The sequence below is a fragment of the Ostrea edulis genome, chromosome 7 (assembly GCF_947568905.1).
Source record: "Ostrea edulis chromosome 7, xbOstEdul1.1, whole genome shotgun sequence".
NCBI classification, from domain to species: Eukaryota; Metazoa; Mollusca; class Bivalvia; order Ostreida; family Ostreidae; genus Ostrea; species Ostrea edulis.
This window is the reverse complement of record NC_079170.1, coordinates 18,645,567-18,670,114: the sequence shown is the minus strand read 5'-3', so window position 1 is coordinate 18,670,114 and position 24,548 is coordinate 18,645,567. Positions and strand designations below refer to the sequence as shown.

The window sequence follows — 24,548 nt, the reverse complement described above, 5'->3', positions numbered from 1 at the left end:
TGTGATTTTGAGCGCGATGCTCTAACCGCTCGGCCACGGAGGCCCCTTGACTCAATGAAATTATTGATGAAAGCGAAAATAACAATTCAGAATTAGGATATGCTAATAAAGAAAGCATAAAAAAGCGTTGTGAAGAAGTTTCGGTATGTGCCTCTGAATCCAGCGAAATTCAAATACAGTATGGAAATATGTCTTTCAAATTTAAGTTTTGATGCGATATAGTAATGGCCAATGGGTCTAAAAAAAAATTGTGAATCTTACGAGTTGAAGCAGAGAATACTACTAAAGGGAAATATCATTTTTAACTGTTTCAGTGATTTTTCCGATATCTGTGTTGATTCTTACTTTGTAAAGAATTTAAAATTAAATTTGTATCTCTTTGACAAATGTATTGTATTTCTCTTATTTTCAGCCTACCTGTAGATGTCTAATGAGTTATTGGTCTTACCTGTAGGTGTCCAATAAGTTGACAATTACTGTCCATTATTTTTAAGAACGGACAGTATCTGTCCATTCTTAAAAATAATGTACAGCAATTGTCAACTTATTGGACACCTACAGGTAACCTTTTCACTACAAGTGGACTTTAGCCTAAAAAGACAAAGGATTGCGTAACAAAAATGTTTTAATTAGCTCTATCATTCAACTACCGTAAGTTAGTATTTTGCTGTTGTTACAATTTTCATTCAATTATTAATTATAAGGAAATATCATCAATTGTTTAATTGTCTTTTGTTAGTAAATTCTGCTGTGGTATTAAGGGTTTGTTCTGACCCATAACTGTACACACTTCGGATTAAATCTGCAATGCGTAAACAAGATAGCAAAGTTACGTCGCATGAAATAGAAAAAAAATTGTAGAAAAAAATTGAATTAGATATATATGATTTTCCAAAACAAACAGTTGAGCATGTGAAAATGACGTAATTTGAATTTCAATCAGAATTAGAAAAATTAAAATCTCAAAGAGGAAGTGACAAAATGCAGATTGAAAAAAATGAAACTAGAAAATGAAAGAAGAAAATGAAACAGCTGCTACAGAGAGAGAAAAAGAAATTGAAAGGGCGGAGAGACAAAAAGAAAAGGAAAGAGCTGAGAGAGAGAAAGAGAAAGACAATTTGAATTAGAAAAATTAAAATTAAGCACATATCGGAAACCTTACCTGTCAGAATTGAAATTGATGCAGCTAAAAATATCAGGTTCTGAAATTTCAAGAAACAAATCAGTTGATCAATATTTTCTTCAATTTGAAAAAGTTGCAAAAAAAATTGAAATGGCCACAGCAGGTTTGGTCCACTTTGTTACAAAGTGTTTTGATGGGTAAAGTGGCCGGTGTTTACTCTGCGCTGGTCATAGCTGAGAGTTCAGATTATGACAAGGTCACGGCTGCGATCGTAAAAGCTTATGAATTAGTACCTGAAGCGTACAGACAAAATTTCAGAAAATACAGAAAATTTGACAACCAAACATGTTGAATTTGCAAGAGAGAAAAAAAAAACCCGATTTACTTGATCAATGGTTGAGATCTAATAGAATTAATCACAATTTCAACCGCTTTCGTCAACTCGTCTTAGTAGAAGACTTTAAGGAGTGTGTTCATCAAAATTTGAGAACCCATTTAGAGGATAAGAATGTGAGAACTCTTGAGGAAGCTGCAGTTATTTCAGATACTTATACTGTCTCTCAATAAAAGAATTTTGTAGCAAAATATCCAGCTAATAGTTCATCCAAAAGTGTAGACTCAGATAAAAAAGATTGCTTCAGAGTATGATACTGAGATTTTTGGTAGTCACAATTATGATTCCATGCAAGTGGTAAGCAAGATCATTCACTGCATGCCAATACAACTTCGCTTTGAAAAGAATACAATACACTCAAAGTCAATAAAAGCGTGCAATCGATGTCGCCGGCACTTTATTAGAAAATAAGCTTTATCAAATCATATATTTTGTGTGCTATACATTCATGGACCCATAGCCTCCCTAGGCATGGTATATTTTTAATTTCCCCTTTACTTATAAACTTGGTAGGAAGCGTAGATACCCTAATTTTGTAACATACGTGACTGTCGCCGACTCAATTTTTAAAATTGAACAAGAAAATATAAAAATCTGAGAGCGTGTTTTTTTAATTTTCTTTGCGTTTATATCATTTGTATTTCCTAAATTTTCATTCAATAAAAGTTTAACACCTTTTGCGTATGATTTTAAGCAGTGGTGTATATATTACTCCATGTCGCCAGATTATATTATGTGATCATAGGGTCAATTAAACATCCAATGTGTGAACAAAGATTTCATATTATCTTTATGTTTTTGATCTATTTTGGCGCTAAAATATTCAAAAACTTTGGGAAAATATTCATCAAGCGATATTTGGATGTGGTATTGAGAAGAAGTCATCATTATTCTCAAAATTTTGCATTCTGATTTTAGAAATGTAACATACGATACAATAATTTTTTTTATGAAAACGTATTTGCAGAGCAAATGTTACCCCTTTTATGAAAATCTCGTGGTGTACAGAGAATGAAAATATAAACATTTCTTTTGCAGAAGTCATTGGTTGGTCTGAAATTTGACAAACGTGTCAAGATGTAACATTCGTTACCGAGAAATTAATTAAAAGGAATGATATCACAATTTCCCGCGTATTTTTGCTCTCTGTCTGCATGATGTGGTATACGACATGAATGTCTACTATGAACATTTGAGTTTGAAAGTCAATACGTGTTAAACTTTGAGAATTAGGATTAATTTCTCTTACGTTAAGTACTGTTACAACAACTGCAATGTTTGATATACAATATTGATTAAGCAGATGGAATGTTTTGGTCTGAATTTGTTCTTCTGATATCAAAGAATGTATATCGTATTCCAAATATCTCGAAATTCCTCTGGTGTAAGAATTACATTGAGTAGAACACTGGTAACATACGTTTTTCAAAGTAACGTATGCTACTTAATGAAATGCTTGATTAGACATCAAATATTGAACTACATATTGACAAAATATCATCATTAACGATATGTTTGTTGAATATCAACTATGTTATGAAGAAACAAATGTGTTATTGTTCCCGTATTCACCAGCATATACAGATATCCTCTGCAAGAAATACAGACAATGTTTTTCTCTGCTACTTTCCTATTTATGATACATGTAACTATGCAACTCTACATTTATCAATTTGCTAGAATTCAGCATCTTTTCTTTTCATAATATACCTTAGAAATGAAGGGATTAATCTCTGATGATTGTTCTATGCAATCTTATAGAGAAATCATTAAAAAATATTTTATCTGAGTGTAACGTATGTTACCAGGAATTCCGTTACGTAATATTATTCTACTTGTTCTTAATTTTTTATTTATTTTTTCAGAAATGGCGCTTGTGAGAGCAGAAGTACAGAATAACTACCATGGAAAAAAAATGCATTAAAACATAAGAACAACCATGAAAAAATGTTTTAGAAATAATATTATATGCTCCCCTTGTGGCAATACTGAAAAGGTAGAATGTCTGTATAGACAGTGAAAATAAAGGTTTAACTACTGGTCAAAGGCTACCATAATGATACATGTAAGTTTTGTCTCTCAAAATACTTATAAGCAACTGGTCATTTGAGTAATTTTGTATGACCTTTGACCTTGTGACTTGAAATCCAATGGGGGTCATCTATTCATAAGGGGGCACCAGTGTTTCAAGTTTGATGTCTATCAAGGAAAGACTTCTCAACGGACAATAGCGTATGTCCAGAGTAGTTTAACCGTTGTCCTTTTGACCTCAAAATCAATAGGGGACATCTATGTCTTAAGGTTCACGTTAAATATTCATTCATAACACCACGTGGTGGATTATACTGACAGTTTCTATGGAAAGGTATTCCAAAATAACCAACAAAAACATAAGATTCGGTATACATTTAATCAAAATGTTGGGAAATTAAATATTTTCTTTATATTATTATTGTAAACAGATTGTTAGAAATGGGTAAATATGTTTCTTTCCATTTTTTGAATTGAAATGATGTGTTTACAGTAATGAAAGGGAAAATAAGAAACATACGTTACTTTCATTGTTTATTATAACAAAGAGCAATCCAGGTTTCAAAACATGTGTCTGTTATTTCTATAAGAATCATGAGCATTTGAATAGCGAAACATCAATCTTTTACTTTTGTTTTAATAGCATATTTATTGCAAATTAACAAATTCAGAAGAAAAGACACATTTGGTAAATTTTTTTGCTTGTCTACGTTATATTACTATTAAAATTGGTATTTCCATTGAATTAAGTGATGTCGTTATGATTTTGCAACATCAATCGTAAAGAATAACTGATGATGACATCGTTTTGGCATAATATTTTCATGGATGTACTGTTGTGTAAGTGTTGAAACATACGTTACATAATTATAGGGCTACTTCATTTACATAAAAAAAGCTATCGTTCTATATTTATTGCTAGTCTTTTGTTTTCATGTTTCATACATATTGAACTGTTCGAGAATATTTGTTAATCAATTTTATTTTCTGCCATTTCAAAGATATTGAAAGTGATATCTAGTCGTTTATTTTGCGCTCTTAAAATCTTATTGCTGACTTTTACAGCAGATAATTTCTTGTTGTGTTGATTAAATATTTTTTTTTGAAAACCTGTATTTATTGTCTTTCGCAAATTAGAAAAATATATGCTCAGTCAATTCCAATACAAGTTATGGAATAATACATGGAAAATTAATGTTTATCTTACATATTATCATGTCAAGGACTCGGTAACGATGGTTACATGTGAGAAAAATCTCGAAAAATATACCATACTTTGACCTACTGTAAAAAAAAATCTGTAATACTTAACTTGAAACAATTTGAGGTGAGTGTTCAACAGATATTTACCATTAATAAAGGCATGTTACCATATATATTTTGAATGGTCGATAAACCATGATTTTGAAACCCTCAATTGCACGCTTTTATTGACTTTGGGTGAATATCACTTAACAATATTTCGTCTCATGTAAGACATGTATCTATGTTTAACGTAATATTTATCTGAAATATGCGAAATAGATCGCCTTACTGGTTGTTGTCTCTTTACAAGAAGGTAAGACCTACAGATAGATGATTGAGATGTTAGATACATGCATGTACAGATTAGAAAACGTGTTTTGTTTTCAGTGAACATGCCATTATGAACTGCAATTACTGATCTGTTAGCATATTCCATGAATAGCCCACTCATAAAATACTAGAATTCGTAAGAGAAAATATTGGTGCCATTTGTAATAAAAGTACCGATTGCATACCTGCAAGCATGTTCACGAAACTTTACTAGGATGTGTCGTAAGATATGTCCTAAAATATAACTTGGGGAAAAAAAGTTAGGAACATCCTAAGATGAACTTAGGACACGTCTTAGGATATGTATATCAGCGATATCTTGAGAACATCTTTAGCCAGGACGTCTTAACTACTTATAGGAACATTCTTGTTCCATTATATTTATTTATATACACGATATTCGTGATGTATTTCCGAGTAAACTATTACAATCTAAACACACACAGCTTGAGAAATGAAAAACATTAATTTATATAAATATTCTTTCTCTTTTTCATTTCATTGTACTTAGATATAAAATATCACAGAATGTCATGATTATAAATTTAAAATAACAAATTGAAACCTGGCATAATCTGTAGCACTATGTATAGTTATAATAGTTAAAGAATAAGTAACAGTATGAATAACATGACAGATGATGATATAATAACCTATGGATAACCCATGCCAAAAAAAAGAAGTTTAAATAAGCTTATTTCCAATGGGATTCTTATATTTATATAATAGATATGATCAACAGACAAAAAGAATAAAATAGATACCAAATATTGAATATCATTATGTTATAAACAAAAAGAAATCGTAAGATTATTTACTACTCTAAATAAAATAAATAAATAAACGTAATTTCAGGGACAGAAACAATCTATTAGACTATATGGAGGATGTGCATTGATTTATTGTATTGTTTAACATTCCGCTCAAAACTTAGGCTATGCTCGCCGCTTACGGCCTCTGAGCAGGGAGGGATTTTTATCGTGCCACACCTGCTGTGACACGGGGCCTCGGTTTTTGCAGAATCATCCGAAGGACCACCCCATTTAGTCGCCTCTTAAGACAAACAAAGGGTACTGAGGACCTATTTTAACCCGGACCCCCAGGGTGGGGTACTGAGGACCTATTCTGACCCGGATTCCCGGGGATGGGGTACTGAGGACCTATTCTAGCCCGGACCCCCACGAGACTGGGGGATGTGTATATCATTGATAAGCTTCGCATACCACGACATGTGATATCTTTATGGTGAAGTCTACCACGGTTGTTGCAAAGATCAAAGGAATGCAGTCAGTATTTTACGATATACCTTCATACGTGTTAACTGATTATAGAAATTTGATACACATCTCCCTTGCACTTCGAGTTTTGATCATGCAACAATATAGTTGATGACTGATAATTCAATTTTATGATCGTAAAAATCACTCAATATATGTTGTAAAAGAAATGTATAAATGGTTGTATAACATTTAATTGTCATTCAGTATAAATCAATCGTCTGCACTCCAAGAGCGATACATATGTATACATGACGATGCACAGACAAGTTTTTCTTGAACTGCATTCAACACAATTGGTTTAATCCGTTAACATCAAACTAAATACATAAAAAAATTCAAAGTTGATTTAGAATATCCCTGCCATTTCGAGAACCTTTTTCGTCAGCAAAAAAAAAAAAAAAAGTACGCCGTTTCGGAAACTGCCATGACGTCACAGTGACCTAATTCGTAGTTATACTTGGGGAAAACTGTAATCGAGTAGAAATAGAGTCCTTGTTTACGTGTATGTTGCAGGATAACCTCCTTGGCCTCGGCTTTAATATTTCAAAACAACATTTCTCAACTTCGGTGGTTCTCCTGCAACATACAAGAAAACGCGATCATTATTTCTTTTAAAGGCAGTGTTGGGTAAAACTATCCCCCCCCCCTTTTTTTTGGGGGGGGGGGGGTAGATTTCGTACTATTTCATTTCATTCAGTTATTGGCATTTTCACAAATGAAAGCTTTTGCTCTCAGTATACATGTATAGTCGAACACACGTGCGCGTTTTCTTCGTTATAAATTTGCTTTTAATTTAGCAGCCATAGATGGTCTCATTTCATTTCCATTTTCTCTTTTCATGCTGCATGAATATCATGCCAAGGAAGTGGAAAGTTTAATGTTTTAGCGAGATGCAGAAGAACAAGAATTACTTTTCCCATCTTTGTCACAAGGAAAAGAATTAATGGGGAAATAGTGCATTTTCACAATATGGATATTTCATAAAAAAGTGGAAATAACGAAGAGTAATCAATCCTACAAAGAGCAAAACAACCACGAGCCCCTGGACACACAAGAGGTGGGATCAGGTGTCTAGGGGGAGTAAGCATCCCCTGTTGGTTGGTCACACCCGCCGTGAGCCCTCCTTATTAACCAGGTAAACAGAGCAATGCGTAGTCAAAATCAGTATGTAAAGAACGGCCCAACAGTTTCAAATTTTTAACTACTATGTAATTGTAAAATATGGCAAGATATTTGTGCTTCTCAATGATATCTAAAATGGCATTGTTATAAATAAAATCCATATCTATTCTTCATCTTCTTTGTTGAACAAACCATAACTTGTTTTAATAAGTTTACATGCAACGTCCATTTCATGTAATATTTTGATAGAATGTACACAATTTTGGATGCATTCAGTAAATTCTGATAATAAAACAAGGTGATCAACTAAAAGAGATGATTACAAGCTTTAATTTTTCACCTAAAGAAACAGGATCAGTAATTACCTTCTCGAAGAGTTTGAAATTCATCAGCAAAAATGATAAATACAGGGGTGCTTAAAACCTGTCCTTGTAAAACTACTGAAGATGTATTTAAAAACTTACTATATACATATCGCTGTCTTATAGCGCATTTTGTGGTAGAATGCAATTCATATGTTATATGATATTGAAAAAGTAACACTGATTGAAAAAAAAAATCTTAAATAGAAGTGGTGGTCTGCAGACAGTATCAATAGCATTTGACCGGTCGCGGTAGCACAGTGGTATAGAGGGTTCTCTCTGTAATCGAGAGATCGTGAATTTGAGCCCGACATTTGGAAGCCAGAATCCCGCGTCTTTCGAATATATAAAACGGAGGCCCCGTATAGTGTCAGGCACGTTAAAGAACCCTCATCGCTACGCCCCTGAGCGCTAAGCATGGGTCTAACTTTGTTGTATTTCGCATACAGCTGGTGACGTCTCAATATCAGTGAAAAACTCTCTACAGGACGCTAAACAAACAACTAAACAAAAGCTTTTGTTTAAAATCAACAAAACATACAAAAAGTCCCTTCTTATCTTTAAAAAGATATTTATTACTCATAATGTTTTAAATGAAACTGTTATCTGTTACACGGTATCCTTATCCTTACGGTTCTAAATAATTATCAAGACGTGTTGTGAGTAAGCTAGATCTATATTAAGGTCAACCATCTTTTTAATATGGAAGTAGGCAGACACCATAACTTAACCAGATCTAACGGAATATGTACATGGTGTAACCTTCATGATATATGATTTTCATTTTATATTTTAAAATGTCCACTGTATAAGGCCTAAGGATCTGAGGGGGGTGCTTTTTATTCAGGACCGAGTGTTTTTAATTTTATTGAAATATTAAGTACTAATAATGTCAACGATCCTTTGAAAGTAGAAATCTCTCTCTCTCTCTCTCTCTCTCTCTCTCTCTCTCTCTCTCTCTCTCTCTCTCTCTCTGAATTTTCTGTAATAATTATTGTACTAGGCGTTACTACAGCTTCGTATGACACTTTAGTTGACACTAGTTATTGAGAGAAATCGTGCTGTCAATTGTCCATATACCAGTTGCATTGTTTACAAAAGAAGTACAATATCTGATCCAGGTGCTAGGTAATTAAAGTTTTATATTAACCGAAAACATGTCAATGATACACACATCAACACTTCACGCAAATTAAGTCCCTTGTCCGCCATTTTGCGGTAAAAAAAAAAGAAAAAAAAAAGTCTTATTTCCTTACACTGGCCTTTGTCATTTTCTTATCTGTAACTTCGACATTTGTCGTTTTCGGATCTGCAACTTTGACCTTTGTCATTTTCTGATCTGTAACTGTGACCTTTGTTCATTTTCTGATTTGTAACTGTGACCTTTGTCATTTTCTGATCTGTAACTGAGTTTTGTCATTTTCTGATCTGTAACTTTGACCTTCGGACTTTTCTGCTCCTTAGCTTTGATATATATATTTTTTTTATCAATTGAAGTCAACTACAATATGTATAATGTCCCAGGGTGGCTCAACTCACAAACTTCTAAGAAAACTTAATATTAGCTATGATTCACATTGATAACCAGTCTGATTAAAACCACCCCTTTCTCCTCACACTGTCCTGAACAGTACAAGGAGAAAGGGAGGAGCGGTAATCAGAATGATAAGTTACGAAAGCCGGATAGTCTCATATTTGAAAAAGTAAAAAAAAAATTAACTCCTTATAACGAGTTAGTATCCCGTAATAACGATTTAATATCTCATTATAACGAGTTAATTATCTCGTTATCACGAGATATTAAATCGTTATTACGAGATACTAACTTGTTATAACGAGTTAAGTATCTCGTTATAACGAGTTAGTATCTCGTTATAACGAATTTATTATCTCGTTATAACGAGTTAGTTATCTCGTTATAACGAGTTAGTTATCTCGTTATAACGAGTTAAGTATCTCGTTTTAACGAATTAGTATTTATGGAGTCTCTCTCTCTCTCTCTCTCTCTCTCTCTCTCTCTCTCTCTCTCTCTCTCTTGTGGTACACACATCAACACTTCACGCAAATTTAGTCCCTTGTCCGCCATTTTGCGGTGAAAAAGTCTTATTTCTCTACGCTAGCCTTTGTCATTTTCTGATCTGTGACTTTGACCTTTGTCATTTTCTGATCTGTAACTTTCATCTTTGTCATTTTCTGATCTTTATCTTTGATATTTGTTAATTATTTTTCATCAACTGAAGTCAACTACAATATGTATAATGTCCCAGGGTGGTGCAACTCATAAACTTCTATGAAAACTTGATATTAGCTATGATTCACATTGATAACCAGTCTGATTAAAACCACCCCTTTCTCCTCACACTGTCCTGAACAGTACAAGGAGAAAGGGAGGAGCGGTAATCAGAATGATAAGTTACGAAAGCCGGATAGTCTCATATTTGAAAAAGTAAAAAATGGAATGTTATGTCCTAGGATGGTACAACTCATAAACTTCTATGAAAACTTGATATTAGCTATGATTCACATTGATAACCAGTCTGATTAAAACCACCCCTTTCTCCTCACACTGTCCTGAACAGTACAAGGAGAAAGGGGGAGGGATAATCAGAATGGTAAATAACCTCTTAGATTTGATACAGTAAAGGGAAAAAACTTGCAATTGGTTTTCACCGCTTGACAATATGAAGGCAAAGCCCCAGGAAGCTCCTGGATTTTATAAGACTTGAAATATGTCACATATGCGTCGTTTGTACTATTTTCGTCATTTCTAATGAGGTAAAATTAATAGAGTAACACGAATTTTCAAGAATTCCCTAGAATGAAATATAATTTCTCCTAATAAAAGTAACAACAAATCAAAAGATTTCTGAGAGTGGAAAAAATTATTGCTTTTTTATCGTTTATTTTTTGTTTTTTGTTTTCCTAGACAAGATGAAATTAGAATATTTTAGGGGTGTGCCTCACCCCTTAAATCCGCCACCGACAACATTCTACTAGATTACTGCAGTATACTAAGACAAGAGAGATAACTCTAAATTTCTTAATGATCTTGGTGATCTTTCCGGTGGGCAAGCGCAGATACCAATGGAGACGGCAGTCCGGTCAACACACAGAGAAATGTAATCACAGTAATACTACAGCATCTCTGGCGACAGGTAACGTTATGATAAATCATGGGAACAATACATCGTCCTCAAAATGTCGGTTTTATTTATGCATCAGATTACTTAGTAGAAGCAATATTTAAATAAAATTAAAACGAAAGTTGTAGCCCAATCACAGGGGCTCGTCACGAAATTTTTGTCATTTAATGGAGGAAGGGAAATGTATCTATTTGCTGACTAGGTTAGATGCCAATTATCTTCAGTAGGCCTAGAACGGGGCATTTTCCCCCTTGATATATAGCCCTATGTGTAGAAGGTATATAAAAGTCAGATTATGTGACAGATTAATGAAAAATCATTCTCCCCTTTTATCTCAATACTTTGTAGAAAATTCATGACTCTAGTTAACGTGTAATCCACTGGTGACAGGCCATTCGCCCCCCCCCCCCCCCCCCCCCCCCCCCCCCCCCCCCCTCTTGGCTTTGTGAATGTTTAATTCCTTGGGTATCTCGGGTGTATTTTAATAAAACATTGAAGTAAAAATACACCCAAAATACCCAAGGAAAATACAATGAAAGAGGAAATCTTGTCTACAAGCACCTGTGACTGGTGATGGTGCACAAAACTGAGCAGGTGCCCCTTTCTCACTTTGTTTTAGCTGAGTGTCTGGTCATTGAACTGAGATTTGAAATCACTGTGACACAGCTAGGTTACCATTACAGGGATTTATCTAGGTTGTTTTTACTACCGGTAAAAGGTACCTTTCCCCTTTGACAGCAAATGAATATTTCCCCTTCCACAGATTATGAATACCCTTTATTTGTAGAAATTTTTCAAAATTGTATGAGAATTTTCAACAAAATCATTTTTTATATATTCAAAGTCATTTTTTTATAATTGTCAGACTTACAATATAGATAGAATGAGAAATCAATCAATTTTTATTCCATGGATGTCCCCCACCACCATCCCCTGGAAGGTCATGACCGCATTCTCAAAAATTCCCCTTAAATATAAAATGGGTAGTAACATCTAAATGCTGAATAAAACCCTGCGTTATACCATCACAGGGTGTAGAATTGAAGAAAATGAACAATGGGAGAACCTTAACATAGGTAGCAGGTTTGCTTACGTCATCGTTTTCGGGTATGCAAATCCTACGACTCAACGTCTATTTACTTGCACATTCAATTGTGACGTAACAGTTGTCTGAGTAAAGTATACATGGGTCATTGACTGGATATAAAGAACGTAATATTTTACTGATATCACATATATTATATATTACCAACAGTTATTATTGAAGTAGAACATGCTTCGTATAATTTTATTAAGTCTTCCTTTCGTTTCCAGTGCAAAATTTCGGCTAGTAATATGATTTTTCCTGTTATTGTATAAAGTTTAGCAGCGGACAACTTGGGGAGGTGAGACATCTGTTGATGTTGGGAATGCCTTTAAGTATAAGCGTTTTTAGAACAACCCTGAAAAAATCGGACTGTGTTCCCCCGTGATGAAAGATTTATTCAGAGATTTGACATGTTTTTGACGAACATTTGAGAATGGCGAGTTCATAATTTTATTCCTACCCCCATCATAGAAATTTCGCGCAGATCGGACAACATTAAATAATTAAAAGCATTGGACAGGGATTTCCTATAAAGAAAAGTTTTGATGTAGCCTGCTGGAAATGTCTCTGAAAACATTTCCAGAACCTCCTGGAAAAAAATTGAGCAGGAGTTGCCTATACTTTAAAGGGACAGAGACACGATTTCAGCTGAAAATTTTTTTAATTTAATTTTTTTAATTTTTAGTGTCTAGAATGCTTAACTAAGGTATTACTAATAATCAGAAAAAATTTGAATGTCAGTAGTCAAGGTACATGGGAGATACAGAGGTGACAAGTCTTTGTTATGTAAACAAAGCTCGTGCCATGTGTTTGTTTACATAGGTTAAATAAACTAGTCAAAGTTTCGTTTAAAGCAGATTTTTTTCAATACATAAGGGAATTCGTAACACAATTAAATATTTTCTGGTGTTTGGTACATCTCATTTTGTTTTAAACAGGCTATTTTCTATCAAATAGTCTAATGTAAACAAAAACATGGCGTGAACCTTGTTGACATAACAAAGAATTACGAGTGCTGTATCTCACTTGAAACTCAACAACTGATATTCTTTTTTGGTTGACCATTAGAAATAGTTTAATTAATCATTGAAAACAATAAAAATGGAAAAATAAGAGAGAGTATCATCTTTACAAATGAATGCTGGTATTGGGGAACAGCAAGTAAACAATACATGTATTCTAGTAAAGTTGAACCTTTCAACTGCCCACCTCAAGCAGTGTTTGAAACTCGCTGTAAAATTAGCTAGACATGCAGGGCACACTGCTTGTAAAAGTTGTTAGCCCTGCCAAAGACCTACTAGCCCTCAAAAAATAATTAACTTGATTTTTTAGAATTACTTTTACATATATTACTGCATGTATCTATCTTCTAATGAAGTACAACAGACCTAATTCGTTTCTAGTACATTATATTTTATTGAAATATCTATATACGGTAGAATACACAGTAAAATGTACACAATTGATGAGGTCTGTCCACTTTGTTACAGGTACATATATGAAGATGATTCATCCAAATTTTATTTAGCTGAAATATTATTATGTCTTGTGACTCTGGTCGGGCGTTCATACCAAGACATTTATTCGCATGTGGTAAAATTTATGCATCTCGGGCGGTCGGGTGCACGGTTATTTCAAATACGGCAACAGGCTTAAGATTTTAAATGTAAATAGTACAAGAGAGTGAAGCTGGTCGAAAATTAGAAAAAGTAGCAGATGTTTCAAGTGAATCTGCAATTCAAGTTAAAAGTGATTATAGTTTTAAATCGTGTTTATATTTTTGAGGGGTTGCTTGGCTTGGGAAAGTGAGCATTACTGTGTGTTTATGAGGGGTGTGTGTTAAATTAACATAAAAATATTGTAAAATAGAAACAACTTTATTTGTATTTCTGGTTACAACATTAAGGTAAATGAAATTAAACATTTAACGTTAAAGGGATTCAAAAATAAAATCATACTATTATATTAGTTTATTCATATTGTAACTGTGATTATGCGACCGCAAAAGAAGAAAATAATTTCAATTATTAGCCGCGCAAGGTGATTAAGATATGTAGTGCAATAAATGTACACATTATATATATATTAAGAAATTTTGCGATATATATTTTGTGAATAATTGATTATTTTGTCCAAACATATTTGATTTCCCTTCAAAACCAGGAATCAATAACAACGTGTTGAGTTCTCGATTATCCCATAATTTTTTTCATAAATATTTTTATGCCCCCCTTCAAAGAAGAGGGGCATATTGGTTTGCACCTGTCGGTCGGTCGGTAGACCACATGTTGTCCGCTCAATATCTTGAGAACCATTCACTTGATGATAATGATATTTCATATGTGGGTTGGTTATGAGTTGAAGAGGACCCCTATTGTTTTTTAGGTCAAAAGTTCAAATGTCAAGGGTCAATTTACTCTGGACATAGAAATATAATGCTCACTCAATCTCTTGAGAATCCTTTGCTTGACAGTCATCAAACTTGGTACACTGGTACATCCGAGAGAGTAGATGACCCCTATTGATTTTGAGGTCACATGATCAAATGTCAAGGGTCAAACTGGACATAGGAATATACTGACCACTCAATCTCTTGAGAATCCTTTGCTTGACAGTCATCAAACTTGGTACACTGGTACATCCGAAAGAGTAGATGACCCCTATTGATTTTGAGGTCACATGGTCAAAGGTCAAGGGTCAAACTGGACATAGGAATATACTGTCCGTTCAATATCTTGAGAACCCTTTGTTTGACAGACATCAAACTTGATACACTGGTACATCTTCATGAGCATATTACCCTTATTGATTTTGAGGTCACATCCTCAAATGTCAAGGGTCAAACTGGACATGGGAATATACTGTCTGTTCAATATCTGGAGAACCCTGTGCTTGACAAACATCAAACTTGGTATACTGGCACAGCTTTAGGAGGAGATGACCCCTATTGATTTTTAGGTCAAGGGTCAAACTGGACATAGGAATATACTGTAAATTCAATATCTTGAGAACCCTTTGCTTGACAGATATCAAACTTGATACACTGGTATATCTTCAGAAGAAGATTACCCTTATTGATTTCGATGTCACATGCTCAAATGTCAAGGGTCAAACTGGACGTTGGAATATACTATCAGCTCAATATCTTGAGAACCCTTTGTTTGACAGACATCAAACATAATACACTGGTACATCTTCAGGAGAAGATGACCCCTATTAATTTGAGGTCACATAGTCAAAGGTCAAGGGTCAAACTGGACATAGTAATATACTATCCACTCAATATCTTGTTAACCCTTTGCTCGACAGATTTTAAACTTAGTACACTGGTACATCTTCAGGAGAAGAGGACCCCTATTGATTTTGAGGTGTCAAAGGTCAATGGTTGAACTGGACATAGTAGTACATTGTCTCCTATATTTTAACAATTATTTGCTTGATAGACACCAAACCTGGTACACTGGTACAGCATAAGGAGTAGATGACCCCTATTGATTTTTTTGGTCACATGGTCAATCCAATCTTGACATAGGAAGATATTGTCTGCTCAGAATTTTGAATTGATGATACTACTCTCAATTAAATGATGTGTGTGTATAACTCTTTTCAATTTTGCACCATGGGGGGCATATGTGTTTTACAAACATCTCTTGTTCAAATTGTTTTTGTTTCGCTTTGATATCAATATTATCAAGTTGAACAGCACCAAATTCTGTCTATTTAGATTTGAATCATTCAATGAATAAAGTAAATCACTATTATTTTCGATATAATTCAATGGAAAACAGTGTTGATACTGTTCAAACAATTGTGTATTGAAGACGTAATTACTAAAAAAAAAAAAAAAAAACTGCTGTTGAATGAAAAATAATTTTCACAGAGTAGTATATACATTGTCAAGGTACATTGATCAAATTTTCAGGTGGGGTTTTCGAGTGAGAAAAAAAGTCTGTAAACCCGCGACCTACGTTAAATTATGATGATACAATCATCTGACAAGTGATGGCAGAAATATATGCCAGCAGCCCCCCCCCCCCCCCTTGATATTTTATTCTGATGGTCAATAAATGTAGTGCTCATAATGATATAAGTTTTAACTGTTTTTATAGAACAAATCTTAGCTCTATATTGAGACTCAGTTTTTCCTTGTATCATTAAAACGTTAGTATAGCATCCCTCTAAACATATACATGTTTAGAGAAATATGCCAGCCCACCATTACTACACATTGTTGAACCGGTAGATTCACCCCCTGACCATTAAGGTAATTCATGTTTAGAGGGATGCTTTTAAAGTATACCAATATTTCTTTAATATAAAGAAATAATTAGCCCTGGTTACCTCGGTTTAGAATTAAGAAACAGTTAAACACTGATTTTCACATAACCGTGATATTCAATGTCATCAAGTTTTAAGGTCTAACATGATCCGAATGGTGTTTTCCTTTTGCATTGAAATAGGTTATTTGTCTCTAATAGGCATGCAACAAATAAAAAATGACACATATATTACAATGTTTTATCCGGTAGATTACTAGAACTTACGTATTTAACACCAAGTTTATTTAATTGTACTATGATAAATTCAATGAATAAACTTACTTTTTAGCTCACCTGAGCCAAAAGAGCTTTTCTGATCAAAAATTGTCTGTTGTGTGTCGTCGTCGTAAACTTTTCACATTTTCGACTTCTTCTCAAGAACCACTGGGCCAATTTAAACTAAACTTGCCACAAAACATCCTTGGGTGAAGGGCTTTCAGGTTTGTTCAAATAAAGTGCCATGTTTCTTTCAAAGGGGAGATAATCACAAAAATGCAAAAATAGGATGGGGTCATTTAAAAATGTTCATGTCAAGAACCACTGGGCCAGAAAAGCTGAGATTTACATGAAAGCTTCCAGACATAGTGCAGATTCAAGTTTGATCAAATCATGGCCCCCGGGGGTTAGATGGGGTTACAATAGGGGATCAAAGTTTTACATACAAATATATAGGAAAAATCTTTAAAAATCTTCTTCTCAAGAACCACTTAGCCAGAAAAGCTTAGATTTACATGATAGCTTCCTGACAGGGGTAGAATGGGGTCAAAAGGGGGGATCAAAGTTTTGCATACAAATATTGTAATAGACAGGTCTTTCTTAACAATTTTTCTTGTGTGTTTGGGAAGGGGAGTGGCTTTTAGATACATATTTTGTGCATTAGATCTATAGTTGCACTAGCATGTACCCAACATGGCTACGTCAACAAACGAAATCATTTGAAGCTTGGAGTTTTCAGGTCGTATGGGGCTTTAATGAATATTTGAAGGTATGTTTAGACACAAGTATAGTAGGAAAATATGTTAAGAATTTTTGGGAGTTGAACTATGTTCAATCTCCCTGGGTCATCACGCACTTTTCTGCGCAGTAATTTGTATTGATTTGTATAGTGGTCGTCAGCGGGGGTTCTGTGTCAGCTGATTTACTCCTAGGTAAATCAACATTAACTTTTATAAACATCCGCCATTAAATAATCCATGTAACTTTTCTGAATTAATCTAATTTTGATAATTGACATGTAAATAAATGCAATGATATTTTATTCAAATCAATTTGAATACAAGATTTTGATCAAATTGATACTGATATACATAGAAAAATAAAAGATAAGGTTGAAAATTGTCGTTTGTAGCGCAGTGTCACCTATAAACATTGATAGGGAAACGAACGACAACTGCACACAAGCCCTATTGACACCGTGGCGCGAAATATCGAATATGGTGCGAAACCTCAGAAAATTTACAAGAAATAACTCTACAACATTGTGTATGTGTATATATTTGGTTTTTTTTAATGTGATATAAAAAATGCTTGATGTTACATGTAGATTGAATTAAAACACGTCATTCCCAGTCAACAACTTTCGATTGGGATCGGAATACGAAATAAAATTTCTTATATCCGGTGGCAAAGTGAAACTGCTTCATGCTTCAAGTTATTGAATTACGTAGTAATTGCACGTTGCACATTAGAGAACTGTTCCTTTTAATAAAGAAAGTCACAAAATAGATACAAAATGAGTGTACCTTATTCATTACTGTTACCGAGCTTTCGTCGACTATAATCTCGAAATGGCGTGTTTCGCTGCGTTTGATGACGGTAAGGTCCACATTTTCTACGTGAGTAGTGTGATATTTGTTTATGAATTTTTTGCGCATACATGGTATGTCTCGGCTAGGAATAATGGAAACTTTCTCACCTATGTATGTAAAGACATATTCATCTCTATTTTTAAAAATGTAGAACACTTTTATCAAATGACAATGTTTGAAAACGCTTAGAGCCCCGATGTCAGAATTTCCTTTTCCAAGACATCAATATGTCAAATTCAGTATCCTTTTTTAATAGTATGTACCATATTTTGTACCAGTTATCCATTTTGAATCCCCTATTACAATGGAATTTTGCTGCACTCTGTAATGTTTGAGTGGATGTCATGAGTGTGTGTCAAACAGAAATTTTAAGAGCATGGGATAAGGTGCTGCCATGTATTACTTCACTATCAAAGTTTAACCCAGTTGCCACAATGTTGAATTTATGCTGCAAAAAGGATTGGAAATTGCTCTGGTCAAAACACATTGTTTATTTGTCTACAGATGAAAGAGACATGAGGATTCTCCCTCACAAACTGAAAAAAAAAAATAGTTATGGATCTTGTACATGTATAGTTTATTAATCACTATAGATTTCCAGCATCACAAGTCTGATTCCACTATATGCTTTCCATACTGTCAGGTTCATTCACCCCCTGTTTGAGCCACAGTATAATATCCCAAATACCTTGGCAATAAATAACATTATTTGACTAGTGTTTCATTTTTAGCGGAGTTGCGATGAAGTCGAACTCGGCGTATGATCTGATTAAGTGTCTTTGGGCGTGCAGGCGGGCACGCATCAACATTTCATTTCCGCACCATAGCTCTTGAGCAAATTATAGGATCTCATTCAAACTTAGATGGATTGTCACCGTCAGTAAGATGAGGAAGCCTATCAATTCTGGGGTCACTAGGTCAAAGGTCAAGGTCACTGGCTATAAATAGACTGGAATTTGGAGAACATTTTGTTTTCCGTACCATAGCTCTTGAACGAATTATAGGATCTCAATCAAACTTAGATCGATTAAGTAAGACAAGAAGCCTATCGATTCCGGGGTCACAAGGTCAAAGTCACAGTGGCTATAAATAGACTGAAATTTGGAGAAAATTTTGTTTTCTGCACTATAATTTTTTAACAAATTATAGGATCTCAATTAAACTTAGATGGATTATCGCCCTTGATGAGACAAAGAAGCCTATTGATTTTGGTCAAGGGTTAAAGGTCAAGGTCACAAAGGATTTAAGTCGGCTGAAATTTATGTACGCAAAATTTTGCTCCCTGCTTGATAATTCTTGAAAACTTTTCTGCCGGTTCCCTCTATGCCCATTCCTTGTGCAACTCGGCTTGTGCATTTCCGATGCCCGACAATTTTTAATTTTTTTGCATTTCGTTTATTTTGAGTTATTATACAACTATTTACCATTCCATTGATCCTCTACAGGACTGTAGTATACTCAGGTGACAGTTTAGCATATTGGACTATCTTTTCAAGTAATGAATCCTTGGAATTAGCTATAACTAGGATTAAACTTGAATGTATATATACAGGGGAAACACTTCTTCATAACTGCAAGGCATTGATAACCATATTGATTTGAATGTTTGGGCCATAATATGTGGTCACATTTTTCATGAGAATATAAAGGGGTGAAATTCTAGAAAACAACAACACGACTTCAGTTACTCGAGGAGCGTTGTGGCCCATGGGCCTTCCATTATCCATGTTTGCTGTTGTAACGCTTTGAAAAACAACAACAGTTGATTTGTATCTAAAATCATGATAATATTCAGTCATTTATCCCCCTACCCTTCCAGTACTATCTTTTCTAACTGAATTTCCACAATGTTCAACTCCCACGAGTACTTTAAGTACTTTGATTTGATATTAAATTTATAAGACAGCAACTCAAGAATACAACGATATAACGCCTCAACCGTGCGCAGCTTTTTGTGCGCTGTAAATCGAAGGTTTTTATAAGGGGTGGCTCTGTAACTCTCTGTTATGTCAAAATATTTTTTCAGAGAGCTACAGTTCTGCAGCTATAGTTGCACAACAGAATGTGAAATTCCAATTAAAGGGAAAACTGTACATTTACTGTATATAGTGGAAAGCTATAATGCCATTCTTGAATTGTCATGGTTTAATTTATTATTGTTCCTTGACTGCGTTGGTTCAGAGATGGTTTTTAGCTCACCTCAGCTGAAAGCTCAAGTGCGCTTTTCTGATCACCCGTATTCCGGCGTCCGTCCGTCTGTCCGTCTGTAAACTTTTAACATTTTTAACTTCTTCTCAAAAACCACGGGGCCAATTTCAACCAAAGTTGGCACAAAGCATCCTTAGGTAAAGGGAATTCCAAATTGTTAAAATAAAGGGCCAGGCCACCTTCCAAGGGGAGATAATCAAGAAAAGGTAAAAATAGGGTAGGGTCATTAAAAATCTTCTTCTCAAGAGCCACTGGGCTAGAAAAGATGAAATTTATAGATAAGCTTTATTAGGTAGTGCAGATTCTAAATTGTTAAAAGCATGGCCCCCGGGGGTCGGATGGGGCCACAATAGGGGATCAAAGTTTTACATACAAATATATAGGAAAAATCTTTAAAAATCTTTTTCTCAAGAACCACTGAGCCAGAAAAGCTGAGATTTATATGAAAGCGTCCTGATATAGTGCAGATTATAAATTGTTAAAATCCTGGCCCCCGGTGGTCAGATGGGGCCACAATAGGGGATCAAAATTTTACATACAAATATATAGGAAAACTCTTTTAAAATATTCTTCTCAAGAACCACTGTGCCAGAAAAGCTGAGATTTATATGAAAGCTTCCTGATATAGTGTGTGCAGATTCTAAATTGTTAAAATCCTGACCCCCGGGGGTCGGATTGGGCCACAATAGGGGATCAAAGTTTTACATACAAATATATAGGAAAAATCTTTAAAATCTTCTCAAGAACCACTGTGCCAGAAAAGCTGAGATTTATATGAAAGCTTCCTGATATAGTACATATTCTAAATTGTTAAAATCCTGGCCCCCGGGGGTTGGATGGGGCCACAATAGGGGATCAAAGTTTTACATACAAATATATAGGAAAAATCTTTAAAAATCTTCTCAAGAACCACTAAGCCAGAAAAGCTGATATTTACATGAAAGCTTTCTGACATAGTGCAGATTCAAGTTTGTTCAAATCATGGCCCCTGGGGGTTGGATGGGGCTACAAGGGGGGATCAAAGTTTTACATACAAATATATAGGGACATTCTTTAAGAATCTCTTCTCAAGAACCACTGAGCCAGAAAAGCTGACATTCACATGAACAGCTTCCTAACATAGAGCAGAGTTAAGTTTGTTCAAATCATGGCCCCCTGTTGTAGGATGGGGCCACAATAGGGGATAAAAGTTTTACATACAAATATATAGGAATTTTTTTTTTAAAATCTTCTCAAGAACCACTGAGCCAGAAAAGCTGATATTTACATGAAAGCTTTCTGATATAGTGCAGATTCAGGTTTCTTCAAATCATGGCCCCTGGTGGTAGGATGGGGCCACAAGGGGGGATCAAAGTTTTACATACAAATATATAGGAAAAATCTTCAAATATCTTCTTCTCGTGAACCATTGGTTTGGACCAAAGAAGTTCACATTTACATGAAAGCTTTCTGACATAGTGTAGATTCGAGTTTGCAAAAACTATGGCCTCCAGGGGTAGATTGGGGCCATAATAAGGACTAAGGTTTTACATGCAAAGATATATAGAAAGTCTTCTGATATGGACCAAGGTGACTCAGGTGAGCGATGTGGCCCAATTGGCCTCTTGTTTTTATTGTTGTACATATAAACATGAGGTCCAGCTGTATTTTATTCTCCACATGTTTTCTATGAATGAGATGCATCCTACAGTTCACAATCAATGACTATTAATTATGTAGCAGGTCTGGCGTTCGTATAGTCTGTACTTCGCGTTGTGTTTGTTTTATTCTATATTCGAAACGACCCAACTACCCCATGATTTTTAAACTTGAAAATAAATTCAATAGAAATGAAAATAAGAGAAATAACACTTTACGAATTTATTACCAGTATGAATGTGACAAATACACACTCCTAAAGCCTAGAACTTGGCCTATAAAATCAAGAAATCTCCCTATCCAAAGGTAATAATAATAATTTAGTAAGTAAAAAGGGGCAAAGTAGACGAAAACGTAATTCCAAAATAGGAATAATGGAAGGAGAAGAGAAGCTAGTAAGGCCAGCTGTCTCGCTTCTCCGAATAGTAAGCTGCATGGCTTTATATAGCAAATTAGACAATAGAAACTGTCATTAAAGTTATTGGCTAAAAGATAAAGTTGGCGTGGTCAAATACAACGGGTGAATAATTTACATCGGGATCGAAATCCAGAAATAAAACTAAAAGTTAAACCCAAACTACCACAATTAGTACACTTACCTGTGTGAAATATCACATAGATTGCTTGGTCTATCCTGCAGTTTAATTCATATATCCTACACATGTTTATCTTAAGTGCACACAGAGTTAAGTACATGATGCCATTGTATGACATCATCAACAGTGAAGTTGGCGCATTAATTCAAAGTGATACCTTATAGCTACTATGTGTTGTTGTTTCATTTATAATTCACATAGATGATAAGATTTAGTCAATATAATTCAGTCTTTAATTGTTGTTAGCATTACAGTCCCATTTTATTGTTACTTAATTTGGAACTATTTTGTGCATGCCCAAGGATACATTTTCTACCTTGTTGGTAGTGAAGTCACAAAATATAGTGCAGTGAATTCAGCATATATTTGAATCAATTAACTAGGCAAGTTATTCAATTATTTTTATTGCATCAATTAATATTACTTGTATATCATTTTTGTATAAAGATGACAGTGTTTATTGCATGATTTAAGATAAGTTTTTCTGTCAGGAATTGTCAGGAAAATCAAGTAATTTGATTGACTAATTCCTAGCTGCTGAAACTATATAAGGGACGAAGAGCTCATTTTAGCTAGATAGCTGTCTCAAGCATATCAGTGTCAGGACAAAATTTGAGAGAAACTTAGGTACAAAAATGAATTTGTTGACCTTGAGATCATAATCATTATAAAGAAACTTTTCAATACTTCTTTCCTATCTAATATTTAGATAAATTATAATTACCTGACACCTGACAAGTAAAATCCTGACAACTGCAAAATCCTGACATCTGCAAAATCCTGACATCTTATTTTCTTACAATTTAGTTCCTGACAATCCAAAGTTATTGAACATTATTATTATAGTAATAATTCCTGACAGCAAGTATCCTTTATGTAGATTCTCTTTGCCAGAGTTATCCCCCTTTTACTCCCCTCTACTATACAATGCTATTCTCATACTTCTGAAACCTTGAGCTATCTCCCACCACTCATAAGACCCTGTGAAAGGTTATGATTATATACGGGTTGCGATTCACAGGTGACATCGTTTAATGATGGACCAACGCAGTTTTGTGTATCTTTATGCATTGTTGATGTGAAGAAAATAAACATTTGATCTGTAAAGAAGTTGTGATTATATGTGATGACGATTACTAGAGGCCAGCCTGTTACAATATATAGGGAAAAGCTTTAAATATGAGCCAAGGTGACTCAGGTTTGCGATGTGGCCCTTGGGCCTCTTGTTTTAAAAAGAGGTTCTTGTAGCTAATTCAATTGTATTATTGTTCCATATAGTTTTATACTTCATGTACATGTGTCACAGGCATTGGGTTTGAATTGAAAACGAGTATTTTTAAAGCAATGCTGCAGAAAACTTGGGACTTTATTCCTTAGATATGACTATATCCATCCAATCGATGATCAATTATGTTTCTTTTCGTCTGACGGTTGTAGCCCATTTTTAATGAAGATATCTCACGCTTATGTGAAAATCAGTGTAAACCTTTCAACTTAGATTATTATGAGCAACACATTTATTGACCATCAGAATAAATATGTATCATTAAATGACATGTACGTATGTAACATATAAATACATATACATACAACTTTTGGCTGAAATGTAAACAGCTGACCATTTTTACCTGCAAATTCCTAGAAATGTTTGTATCTATATCATTGTCTGTGTATGGTAGTGAAATATGGGATTGAATCTTATAAAAAGCATGTGTTCCAGAGATAAGCTTCGTTTACCTGATCAAGATATAGGGCTCATGGGGAGTGCGACTGGTCGACAGAGGATGCTTACTCCTCCTAGGCACCTGATCCCACCCCTCATATATCCAGAGGTCCGTGTTTGCCCAACTCTCTATTTTGTA

The 24,548-nt window shown here is 34.5% G+C and overlaps 1 pseudogene; it reads left to right on the top strand.

Annotated features, from left to right (window-relative positions):
• Positions 1–10,941: 10,941 nt before the first annotated feature.
• The window catches only part of LOC130046616 (uncharacterized), a 37,372-nt pseudogene continuing 23,765 nt past the window's right edge, over positions 10,942–24,548 (top strand).